Genomic DNA, 12,295 nt, shown 5'->3' on the forward strand with positions numbered 1-12,295 from the left:
TCATCCGCCCATGTATGGAGTAGTCTTGCCATTTTTGGGAGGTTTCTACTAATACAGTTTTATTAAATAGGGAAGAATCAAAAGCTTTTTTGTCTCGTAAACTCCCTCCTCTGACTGAATGTCTCCAGCCTCTTTCTCACCACCGGAATGTTGCACTCCTTGCTATGTTTTATCGCTATTTTCATGCTAACTGTTCTACTGATCTTGCTAATTCTATGCCACCCCTCCTCCTGCGGCCTCGCTGCGCAAGGCTTTCGTCTTCCTCTCACTCCTATTCTGTTCAACTCTTTAACGCAAGAGTTAACCAATATTCTCAATCTTTCATATCTTTCTCTGATAAACTCTGGGACTCCCTGCCTGTTTCTGTATTTCCAACTTCCTATGACTTGACTTCATTCAAGAGGGAGCTTGCAAGACATTTATCCCTTGGCTTGCTCTATCGGATATTTATGGAGCCTGGCGATTGAGTGGGCCTTTTCTTGATCTTTTTGATGCCCTTGGCCAGTTCTCCCCTCTTGCTTGAAAAAAAAGCCGTCGTGGTAGATATGACAGTAAAAGTAGTGATGACGACAGTAGTGATAACGGTGGTACTTAATGTGTTCGGTGTGGATTAATGTGTATTGTATTGGATAGTGTAGCCATAATCACTAACAAAATGAATAGAACTAGATGCATAAACGACATGTTCATGGTCTATTTTTTCTTCTTCTTTTATTGTTAAAATAGTTCCGTGGGTGGGTGGTGTAAAGAAACACCAATCTGTTCTACATTATTACAAAATAGTTTCCACCACTGAATATGTATGACGTTGTTTTCCATATTTTTTACTTATACCTTCTTTGCCGTTTTTTTTTCGATATGTGTGTGTGTGTGTGTGTGTGTGTGTGTGTGTGTGTGTGTGTGTGTGTGTGCGTGCGAGCACCCAGGCAGCCTTTCCCATTACGGAGGGAGCTCAGAGACCATAAACCGCTCCTCGCGCACGCGCGCGCGTGTGTGTGTGTGTGTGTGTGTGTGTGTGTGTGTGTGTGTGTGTGTGTGTGTGTGTGTTTTACGGTAAGGCCTATAGCGTCTGTAGGCACACTTGAAGAGTGTATGGGAAGCGCTGTTCAGCTTCCGCCCATTAGTGGCGCAAGCAATTTTATTTATAGTGGTACCCATATTAGGGCCCATATCACCGCCCAAGCTCATATTGACTGTAACCACCTAGAACCTGGTAACCACCTAGAACCTGGGTATCATGGGGATATGTGTGTGTGTGTGTATGTGTGTAATTCACCTCGGTCGTCTGCTGGTCACCCAGCCAGTCTTCCACATTACGGAAAGAGCTCAGAGCTCATAGACCGATTTTCGAGTAGGACTGAGACCACATCAACACAACACACACCGGGAAAGCGAGGCCACAACCCCTCGAGTTACATCCAGTACCTACTTACTGCTAGGTGAACAGGGGCTACACATTAAGAAGCTTGCCCATTTGCCTCGCCGCTTACCGGGACTCGAACCCGGCCCTTTCGATTGTAAGTCGAGCGTGCTAACCACTACACTACGTGTGTGTGTGTGTGTGTGTGTGTGTGTGTGTGCATTTCTATATTATTCTTTATTTGTGTGTTTTCCAGAAATCACCTACATCACTCTGTCCGACATGAAAAAAATGGATTTGTAATTGTAGCCAAGCCTTAACGAAGAATGATGATGGTTAGAACTGTAAAGGACTTGTCATAGTAAATTTGAAGGTAAGACTCGGTTCACACTACACGTGTCTGGGGAAGTGGTTCGTCACTCGCATCACTCCTTCCACAGAAAAAAAAAAAATCATAGGATCCCTTTCCACCATTCTTTCTCTGTGTAAAGACACTCGTGAAAGGTTGCGTGTGATTCTAGAACTGAAAGAAGAGTACTGATCATTGTAAAATTTGATATTATTAGTCGTGGAATTAATCTCTTCAGTACTGGGACACATTTTTACCATAAGTTTTGGGTATGATTAGACCATCTTATTGACTTGAGTAATGATCTGTGGAGGTCAGAAGATTGATGGCCGGAGTCTTCACTAGTCTAATCCCCGACATAAGTTTCTGAAGCTGAATAAGGTCACCAAATAGTAACCAGAATGAATATGGAAAAGAGTCATGGTACTGAGGAAATACTGGAGAAATATAGACAAGTAGCTCTGGCACTGTACGCGACGGAGACAAGGCAGACACTACACGAAACAAAGGGAAAAACACAAACGTAACAACGAGTGGGGGAAAAAATGCGAACAGGAGGAAAAGAACACATTGACTAATACAGTATACAAAGATTTTCCGCTGAAGTTCTGTTTATGCCATATCCATTTTGATGCTGTGTGTGTGTGTGTGTGTGTGTGTGTGTGTGTGTGTGTGTGTGTGTGTGTGTGTGTGTGTGTGTGTGTGTGTGTGTGTGTGCTTGTGTCCTCTAATCCCTCCTCAGGCCCTAAGATATAAGTCGAGTGGGTATTTTTTCTCCTCTCAAAGACTCGTATTGTGCATTGTGACAGTCTGTGTTCCAACCTTCGTGTTCTGTTTACCTGAGTGCGCCGCTAAGTGCCTTCGATTGAGAAAATATGTAATGAGTTGTACCTACATTCTTTTCTCATCGTTCTCACAATTCCGTTAGCGTCGTGATGGATCTAACAGTGGGCGGTAATGTGCTGGAGTGGCATCGGCGTCGTTATCCTCCTCATCAGCGTCAGTCAATAATCAGATTCATTCTTCACCACCACTAGACCCTCCGCTACCCACACTCTTAACTATTCCACTCACACCACACAACTTCTCTCACTCTGCCACTCCCATCACCACTTCTCTCTTCCAGTTCCCCCACACTCTCCTATCTCTGTTTGTCTGTCTGTCTGTCTGTCTCTCTCTCTTTCTCTCTCTCTCTCTCTCTCTCTCTCTCTCTCTCTCTCTCTCTCTCTCTCTCTCTCTCTCTCATATTTATTTTAATTTAAACCCTTTATTTCAATACACGCCATTAGTTCCATGTTTACTGATTTGTTCTTTTACTTCTCTCCACATTACTATTTCTTATTCACTTCCTCTTTCTCACTTCTCTCTATCTGTCAGTGTTTCTTTTTAGTCCGGTGTTATCTGGTCGCTCTCGTTTCCCACTCCTCGCTTTTCGTCCCTTATAAACGCCAAGGGACCACGAGAGGTGAATACGGAAATTCTCACGTAAACCAATTTTCTGTTTAGTCAGCCACGAAAGGCAGGCGAAGATTTATTATCATAGCTGATGAAACAAACGCGTGGTATCGACTGTTTCTGAAAATGACTTGAGATATACTTCGGAATCTTCTGCATGACAAGGAAATGACAGTTGGCGAGAGATGAGGAACATTTTCTTTCTTTCCTATTGTTGTCATTTTCTACTACCTCGTGCATCCTCTCCTCTGCTGCCTCCTTCCATTCAGTACAATCGATGCAGCTCCTTTCTCTTCTTCTTTTCATTCCGCTCCAGTCCTTCCTGATGACTTTCCTGCTTTCCTGACGCCAACGGACTTCCTTATATAATTTCAATCACGACCTTAGTGCTGAGTCAATAGTCGTTAGTGTTCAGTCAATAAGGAGACTTAAAAAGATTAGATAAATTTATGGATGGGGATGATAAGTAGAATTAAGTAGCTTTGCTCATACAGGGACTGCCACGTGTAGGTCTGACAGCCTCTTGCAGCTTTCCTCATTTTTTTTCTTCTTTCCGTACTCATATAAAAGTTTTCTCCATTTATTGTCTTCCTTGATGTGATCAGGAAAAAAAAAAAGTTTCTTACTAAGTCAGTCGGTTGAAGTATGACCAGTATGAAGTAATTTCTTTTGTATTAACCTCTAATTCTCTTTTATCCGATTAAGAGAGAACTTTTCCTCTGTGGTTTCTGTTCCACTGGTGCGATAAAAGAAAACCAAGGAAACTCATTTGATCGTATTCATTTAAAGAAAGGAACAGACAGAAAAAAAATCATCTATATTTTTTATCTTTTTAAGGATGCTCGTCAGAATGGCAAAAAACAAGAAAACAAAAAAAAAAAAGGTTATAGACTGTTTACTCTAAAGTGGCTCCTGGGTCTGAATGGTTCCCTGGAGGAATGCGTGGTTATTAGATTTTGAGGAAAACCATAAGCTACCCGTGTGATGACTGTGTAGATCAACAGAAAACAAGTATTAGTCATATCAGGTTAATTACACTAACAATACGATGGAACGTTTTGAAGCCAGGAGCCATTTTAGAGTAGCCAGACCATAGTTACTCTTTTTCTCTCTAGTCAGTCAGAATCAGAGAAGCAATGTGTGACAACAGAAAATGCAATTATCTCACTTAGACACATTCCATGGCTGTTTTTTCGGCGCCTTCTGCCACCACGATCTCTTACGAAGCATTACAGCCTTATCTCCTTTCTTTGCAATTATCCTTATCGCTCCTCCTTTCATGCACGGCTCACACTACCTTTCCACCTCCTGCCTCACGCTCTTTACCTAGGAAACAGGAAGGAAGTGATAAGAGAAGGAGAATAGGCACCAAAGAATCCCAAAATATTTAACCTTAACTGTAACCTTTATTTTTCTTCTTTTTTTCAACGTTTTGCTTTTGTTGTTTGAGAAAAGTGGATGAGCACAAACTGCATTCATGTATTTGTGTCTCAGTGTTGTTTATTTACAGCGTTCTTAGTGTGCTACGCCGTCTTCACGTTTAAGTTATTGCCTCGTATGTTTCGGTTTTGCTTACAAATACGAGTATTTGTTGATACTACTACTACTACTACTACTGCTGCTGCTGCTGCTGCTGCTGCTGCTGCTGCTGCTGCTGCTGCTATTGCTGCTATTGCTGCTGCTACTACTACTACTACTACTACTACTACTACTACTACTACTACTACTACTACTACTACTACTACTACTACTACTACTGCTGCTGCTGACTGATAATATATGCAGCAACAATTACTATATGATACCTTACGGCAACTGTGTGTGTGTGTGTGTGTGTGTGTGTGTGTGTGTGTGTGTGTGTGTGTGTGTGTGTGTGCTTATCTGTTTAATTTAGATGGAAATTATAAAGAGCAAACTTGAAAATCCAATTTTTTTTTACAACCCCCCCTCTCTCTTTTTTTCTCTCTCTCTCTCTCTCTCTCTCTCTCTCTCTCTCTCTCTCTCTCTCTCTCTCTCTCTCTCTCTCTCTCTCTCTCTCTCTCTCTCTCTCTCTCTCTCTCTCTCTCCTCCTCCTCCTCCTCCTCCTCCTCCTCCTCCTCTTTCTCCTCCTTCTTCTTGTATTCGTTTCCTTAATCATTTCCTTCTCTCGCTGCTGCTTCTTTTCCTACTCCTCCTACTCCCTCTCCTCTTCCTCCTCCAACTCCCTCTCCTCTCCCGCGGCACTCACCTTCCCAGAGAGGCTCCCGTCTTGTCCGGCATCATTAGCGCTTCTTCTTCCGTGGCACCAGCTATTGAGCTCGCTGTGAACTAGTGCTGGCGAGGTGGGAACAGTAGAAGAGGGAGTGATGAAGGGAAAGATTGCTGAGGAAACCGAGTCGCATAAAGCGGGGTAATGCATGAAGGAAAGGGAGGAAAAGGAGGGGAAACTAATGAGAGCTCGGGTATGGTTGATCGAGGTTTGACCCCACAGGTAGGTATAAGTAGTTTTCTTTATTTATGTAAGAGGGAAAGCCGGCCAAGAGCAGCAAAAAATAATAAAAAAAAAAGGGCCGCTTAGGTGCCATTCCCCCCTTTGCAAGCCCGATAGAGTTTATCAAAAGACGGGGATAATTATCTTGAAACCTCCCTCTTAATTAAGTGAAGGCATGTCATAGGAAGATACAGAAGCAGGCAGGGAATTCCAGAGTTTACCAGAGAAAGGGATGAAAGATTGAGAGTACTGGTTAACTCCCTTCTATCTTGCAGGTCCGATAAAGTTAGCCAAAAGACAGGGATGATTATCTTGAAACCTTCCTCTTAATTAAATGAAGGCCAGTCATAGGAAGATACAGAAGCAGGCAGAGAATTCCAGAGTTTACCAGAGGAAGGAGTAAAAGATTGAGAGCACTGGTTAACTCTTGCATCAGAAAGTTGGTGGTGTTAGGTGACGCAGGTTGCCGAAAGCAGACATGAACTAAAGATAATATAGCCTTCAGTGGCGTAGTAAACATACGAGTATATAGAGTTAATAACGCATCATGTGGTGGGTAGTGAATAGAACATCTTTTATAATGTCCTGTTCTCATCTTTGGTCACATTGATTTCCTGGGATGATTTGGGTTCGTCTCCTTCCACGCCGAAGCAGGAAGCAGCAGGAAAAAGAAGGAAAGAATGAGAGAGAGATGTGAGAGTAAGAAAAAAAGAAAAGGAAAGGACAGGAAAAATCGGCTGCAATCATCAAAGGTTCGAGCTACACCTGCCACAGTGAACCACCGACTTGAACCTACTCTTCCTTCTGGATCACCCGAGTCTTCAACTGAAGCACTTCCGCAACAGTGTGCTCACCAACCTACGCCACAGACACTTGTTACTTTCACCTCACTCCGCCGACGAGAGTGATGCGATGATGAGTAGGGTGATGGACAGTAGTTCAGTAGTTATTCATGTAAACTGAGTCCACTGAGTCTGACATGAGTTTCCGCAGTCCTACGGTTATCAGTACAGGAAGTGCTGGAGTGAATGCTCCACTCTGTGCTAAGAAATGGATAGAATAGTGCGTGGCAAGCAGATGAATTTTTGTTAGGTTTGTCGGGTCGCATTGATTTCAGAGAAGTTCGAGTAGGATGTTTGATTAGCTTGATTAATCATGCGGGTTACTTCTGCTTCATACAACTTATTATATTTGATCAATGAAAAGAAGTGTATCTCTCTCTCTCTCTCTCTCTCTCTCTCTCTCTCTCTCTCTCTCTCTCTCTCTCTGTAAGAAGAGGTACACATAACTAACAATATAAGATATGGTGGTGACAGTAGAAGTGAATTTCCTCATGCCAGCAGCCAAAGCAGCTATGCGTATGGTGGATAGAAAAGAAAGAACAGAAAAGAAAATAGTTGCTCGAGGTTTCGGTATCAGTGATTGGGAAGAGTGGCGGTGGCGCTGCGTCTGCGGGAAGCTTGAGTCGACCTGCCGCCCAGTCCACCCCCAGGCAGCAGCGGCCCAGCCTCACAGCCAGCCACTGAGCCGCCCCACCTCAGTTCCTGCCTGTAATTCGGTGTGGACAGTCACGTGTGTCTGCATTAAGTAAGCCTCCTTTCACGCCTTTCCATGACCATTATCTATAACCCATTATCTGTTAGCGTTGAGGCATCACTACAGTGGACTTAGATCATGGTGATTTAATATAACTCAAGTTCTTTTTGAAAACTCGTCGCTTTGCTGAAAAGGGAAGAGTTAGATTAGTTATAGAAGGTGGAAATCTGAAGAGGATTGATAAAGGGACAGACAAAGTAGGGGTCCTTGCAGTGACGGTAAGTATTCTTCCGTTCAAGTTGATATTGGTGGAGTAAAGCGCCTCCTCCTCCTCGTCTTGCAGCTCTGGACGAGTGAATGGCGGAGTGCTTCACTGTCAAACGTAAATTCTTGTGTATCATCAGCCATTCTTGACTAAACATCTGCAGGTTGTATTGGTAACAGCGCGTAACATCAGAAACACTTAATTGCGTTCTTTGTAAATGAATTTGCTTTTGATTTAAACTTTTGATGAAGATTTTCACTTGAAGGATTTTTCACTTCCACTCATTGTTAAAAAAGAGCCGAATAATAAAGTAGAATGAATATGATTCAGACCGTAGCATAGTTTTCACGGATCGTTATTTATACTTAATGCAGAAAGTTTTAATTCTTCATAGGTAATGCTGCCACTGGCGGCTCTTCACGGAGCAGCTCCATCAAATAATGTGCATCTAGTGATGGCCACTCGTTGTGCAACACGCAGGGTTGCGTTAATTAATTGGAGTGACGTGATTCGCCTTGCGCTGCATCACAAATTCCAAGTCCATGCCGAGGAGGCGCTCTCGTCAGGGATGCAGTGTAATGCGTGTGTTATAGTATGTTGGTTTTCAGTGTGGAATAGATCATGGTTTCTTGTTTCTCTTGTGCGGCCAATGAGAGCTGCCTTTTTAATGACGTATTTATTTTCTGCCAATCACTACGTCTATACGTGGCGGTCGCAGCAGTCAGCCTGCTACCGCGGCAAGGGTGCTCTGTGTCGCAATGGCAACCGAGCGCAGTGGACACAGGTTAAAATATCGAAATTTTATCGTGTAGTTCTATAAACAAGACGACTTGAATGTAGTTTTCTTGTGATCGCAAGATCGAGTGTTAAACAGTAAGTGGCGCCAGTACCCTTCGAGGAAGAGGAGGCCGACCAACTAACCACACACAGAATCTTCCACTTCCTTTTAAGGTAAGCGTTTTACGTTAGATTGGTGTCTTTACGGCAGGCCCCCGGGAGCGGCGATGAGAGAGAAGTCCCCGTGGTTGCGTTAGGTTAGATTAGGTGAGGTTAATCCTTATGTACTTCAGTGAGGGAGAAGTTATTTTTGTGAAATTACCGCATTGTGAATAAAAAGAAAAAAAATAACACGAGTGCGCGAGGAGTCTTAGGAGTGAAGAGTCCACAGTGATGTGGAAGAATCGTCAGGAGTTCTGTGCGGAATGTCAAAAATAACACCGATTGTATACCTCACCTATATACAACTAGATTTTTCGTTCTGTTGTATGTGTGCATATATATATATATATATATATATATATATATATATATATATATATATATATATATATATATATATATATATATATATATATATATATATATATATATATATATATATATATATATATATATATATATATATATATATATATATATATATATATATATATATATATATATATATATATATATATATATATATATATATATATATATATATATATATATATATATATATATATATATATATATATATATATATATATATATATATATATATATATATATATATATATATATATATATATATATATATATATATATATATATATATATATATATATATATATATATATATATATATATATATATATATATATATATATATATATATATATATATATATATATATATATATATATATATATATATATATATATATATATATATATATATATATATATATATATATATATATATATATATATATATATATATATATATATATATATATATATATATATATATATATATATATATATATATATATATATATATATATATACACACACACACACACACACCATGAAGAATAGTGGCCCCATTACTGAGCCATGACGCACACCCCTGGTTACACGATACCAACTCGATGCTTCATCAGGCAACACTTTGCTTAAGGTCTGATTCTTTACACACCACCCACGTAAAAGTTCTATTCCACGTGGTTGGCAATTTTAAGACTTGACGGTTACGTAAAGATTATCACATGCTTCTTGGAAGTTTATAGATGAATTATATCATGCTACACCTGGACACCCTATTTGGCGAATACCTTGCTAAAGAAATTCAGTACGTTAGTTAGACATGACACATTACTACGAACACAGTGCCGGATGTCTGTTATTACATTCTTTTCTTCAAGAAATGATAAAATTTCGACTGACATTAGACGAATAAGTTGCTTGATTCCGGGAGTCAATAATGTGTGAATTGAAGTAAGCTGAGTGTGAGTGAGTGAAAAGAGAGGTAAGCGTGAATGAGTTAAGTGGAAAGAAAGTGTGAGCGGAGAAGGGGATAGAAAGCCATAAATGAGAAGAAACGTGAATCAGTCAGTGGGAAAGTGGAAATAAGCGTGAACTATATTATGAAAATGAGTGAAAGAATAAAATGTGTGTGTGAGAGAGAGAGAGAGAGAGAGAGAGAGAGAGAGAGAGAGAGAGAGAGAGAGAGAGAGAGAGAGAGAGAGAGAGAGAGAGACGCTAATGTGAGTGAATATGAAAGTTGTCAAAAGATGAAATGCGAGGCTTGGAAAGTAAGAACAAACCTGAGGAAGGTTGAATAGAGACTGACGACTGAAAGTGAGAGTTGAATTATGAGAGAGAGAGAGAGAGAGAGAGAGAGAGAGAGAGAGAGAGAGAGAGAGAGAGAGAGAGAGAGAGAGAGAGAGAGAGAGAGAGAGAATGATAATAGGCAAATGGAATGAATGAAGGGGAAAAACAAGGCATCACTCTTTGCTCTCACTTCGGACAGCTAAGACGAGGGAAGGTGACAGGGGTGTTTGATTCGAGACTAAAGTGAAAGAGAGAGGAGATGAACAGAGGAACGAAGGGACGTATTGTGAAATAGAGGAAGAAAGGGAGTTCCTGATGGGGAATTAGAGTGCTTGAGGCTAGGAAGAGAAGGAGGAGTGAAGGAGGAGGATGAGAGTACAGGGAGTAGATAGAAGGGAGAAATATAAGCAGGAAAGGTGAAGAGTAAAGAGTTAGGGAGAGTAATGAGGATAAGTAGCCATTAATCTCTTTTTCCTGACTCCCTACTCCTTTTTGTCCTTCCCACATTAATCCTATCCTCATTTCTACTCCCTACTTTTCCTTCCCTCCTGTATCCCTTTCCACATTCACTTCCACTTGCACTGTCTTGGAATATGTTCTGCATTTTGTACTTATTTCACCTTCTGTTTATTCATTATTTCGTTCCTCCTTTTCTCGTTCTATCCTTTGTGGGGGTTTGTGTGACAGATACGACGCATTCTGTTACTGTGATGTGTGAAAATGATCCACATTAAGGATCTATGAAAGGAATGGATTCATATGCATGTTGATTAAAAAAAACAACAACGATAACATTAAATTCTCTTGCACTCACTGACTAAAACAGAAGAGATTAAAGCTCAGTGTGTGTGTGTGTGTGTGTGTGTGTGTGTGTGTGTGTGTGTGTGTGTGTGTGTGTGTGTGTGTGTGTGTGTGTGTGTGTTCGATATCATCGTTACGTGCACCGTTGGGCTCAGGTGAATCTGTGTTGAAAGATGGAAAAAATCCCCTGCCTTTTCGAAATTAATCCGTGGGAGTTGCTTCTCTCCAATTTCAATCTGGTCCAGGATGGTATTCAGGTGCAGGATTATTGCCGTACCAAGTCGTCGGGTAGTGGAACTTGAGCTACACACACACACACACACACACACACACACACACACACACACACACACCCGGTAGCTCAGTGGTTAGAGCGCTGGCTTCACAAGCCAGAGGACCGGGGTTCGATTCCCCGGCCGGGTGGAGATATTTGGGTGTCTCCTTTCAAGTGTAGTCCCTGTTCACCTAGCAGTGAGTAGGTACGGGATGTAAATCGAGGAGTTGTGACCTTGTTGTCTCGGTGTGTGGTGTGTGCCTGGTCTCAGGCCTATCCGAAGATCGGAAATAATGAGCTTTGAGCTCGTTCCGTAGGGTAACGTCTGGCTGTCTCATAAGAGACTGCAGCAGATCAAACAGTGAAACACACACACAGAACACACACACACACACACACACACACACACACGGTAGCTCAGTAGTTAGAGCGCTGGCTTCACAAGCCAGAGGACCGGGGTTCGATTCCCCGGCCGGGTGGAGATATTTGGGTGTGTCTCCTTTCACGTGTAGCCCCTGTTCACCTAGCAGTGAGTAGGTACGGGATGTAAATCGAGGAATTGTGACCTTGTTGTCCCGGTGTGTGGTGTGTGCCTGGTCTCAGGCCTATCCGAAGATCGGAAATAATGAGCTCTGAGCTCGTTCCGTAGGGTAACGTCTGGTTGTTTCGTCAGAGACTGCAGCAGATCAAACAGTGAAACACATCGCGTAGTGTAGTGGTTAGCACGCTCGGCTCACGGCTCACAACCGAAAGGGCCCAGGTTTGAGTCCCAGGCGCGGCGAGGCAAATGGGAAAGCCTCTTAATGTGTAGCCCATGCTCACCTAGCAGCGAATAGGTACGGGATGTAACTCATGGGGTTGTGGCCTCGCTTTCCCGGTGTGTGGAGAGTGTTGTGGTCGCAGTCCTACCCGAATATCGGTCTATGAGCTCTGAGCTCGCTCCGTAGTGGGGAAGTCTGGCTGGGTGACCAATAAGGGACCGTGGTGAATACACACACACACACACACACACACACACACACACACACACACACACACACACACTTTGAGCTTTAATCTCATGTACTTTAGACAACGAAAGCAAGAGAGTTTGATATAAACGGTCTGTCTTAAGATCAATATACATATCAATACACTATCCGATGAGTGGCTCCTATATTTCTGTTACAAAAAAAAAAAAAAAAAAAAAAA

General features: G+C 41.8%; 1 protein-coding gene across 1 annotated transcript in view; it reads left to right on the forward strand.

Moving 5' to 3' along the window:
• The first annotated feature begins 8,245 nt into the window (after positions 1-8,245).
• The window catches only part of LOC123500632 (glutamate receptor ionotropic, kainate 2-like), a 41,399-nt gene continuing 37,349 nt past the window's right edge, over positions 8,246-12,295 (forward strand). Inside the window, exon 1 of the mRNA XM_045249300.1 lies at positions 8,246-8,386. The gene's annotated coding sequence lies outside the window, so the exon portion shown is untranslated. The remainder of the gene's footprint in view (positions 8,387-12,295) is intronic.

Source organism: Portunus trituberculatus, unplaced genomic scaffold (genome assembly GCF_017591435.1).
Source record: "Portunus trituberculatus isolate SZX2019 unplaced genomic scaffold, ASM1759143v1 PGA_scaffold_453__1_contigs__length_265712, whole genome shotgun sequence".
Classification (NCBI taxonomy): domain Eukaryota; kingdom Metazoa; phylum Arthropoda; class Malacostraca; order Decapoda; family Portunidae; genus Portunus; species Portunus trituberculatus.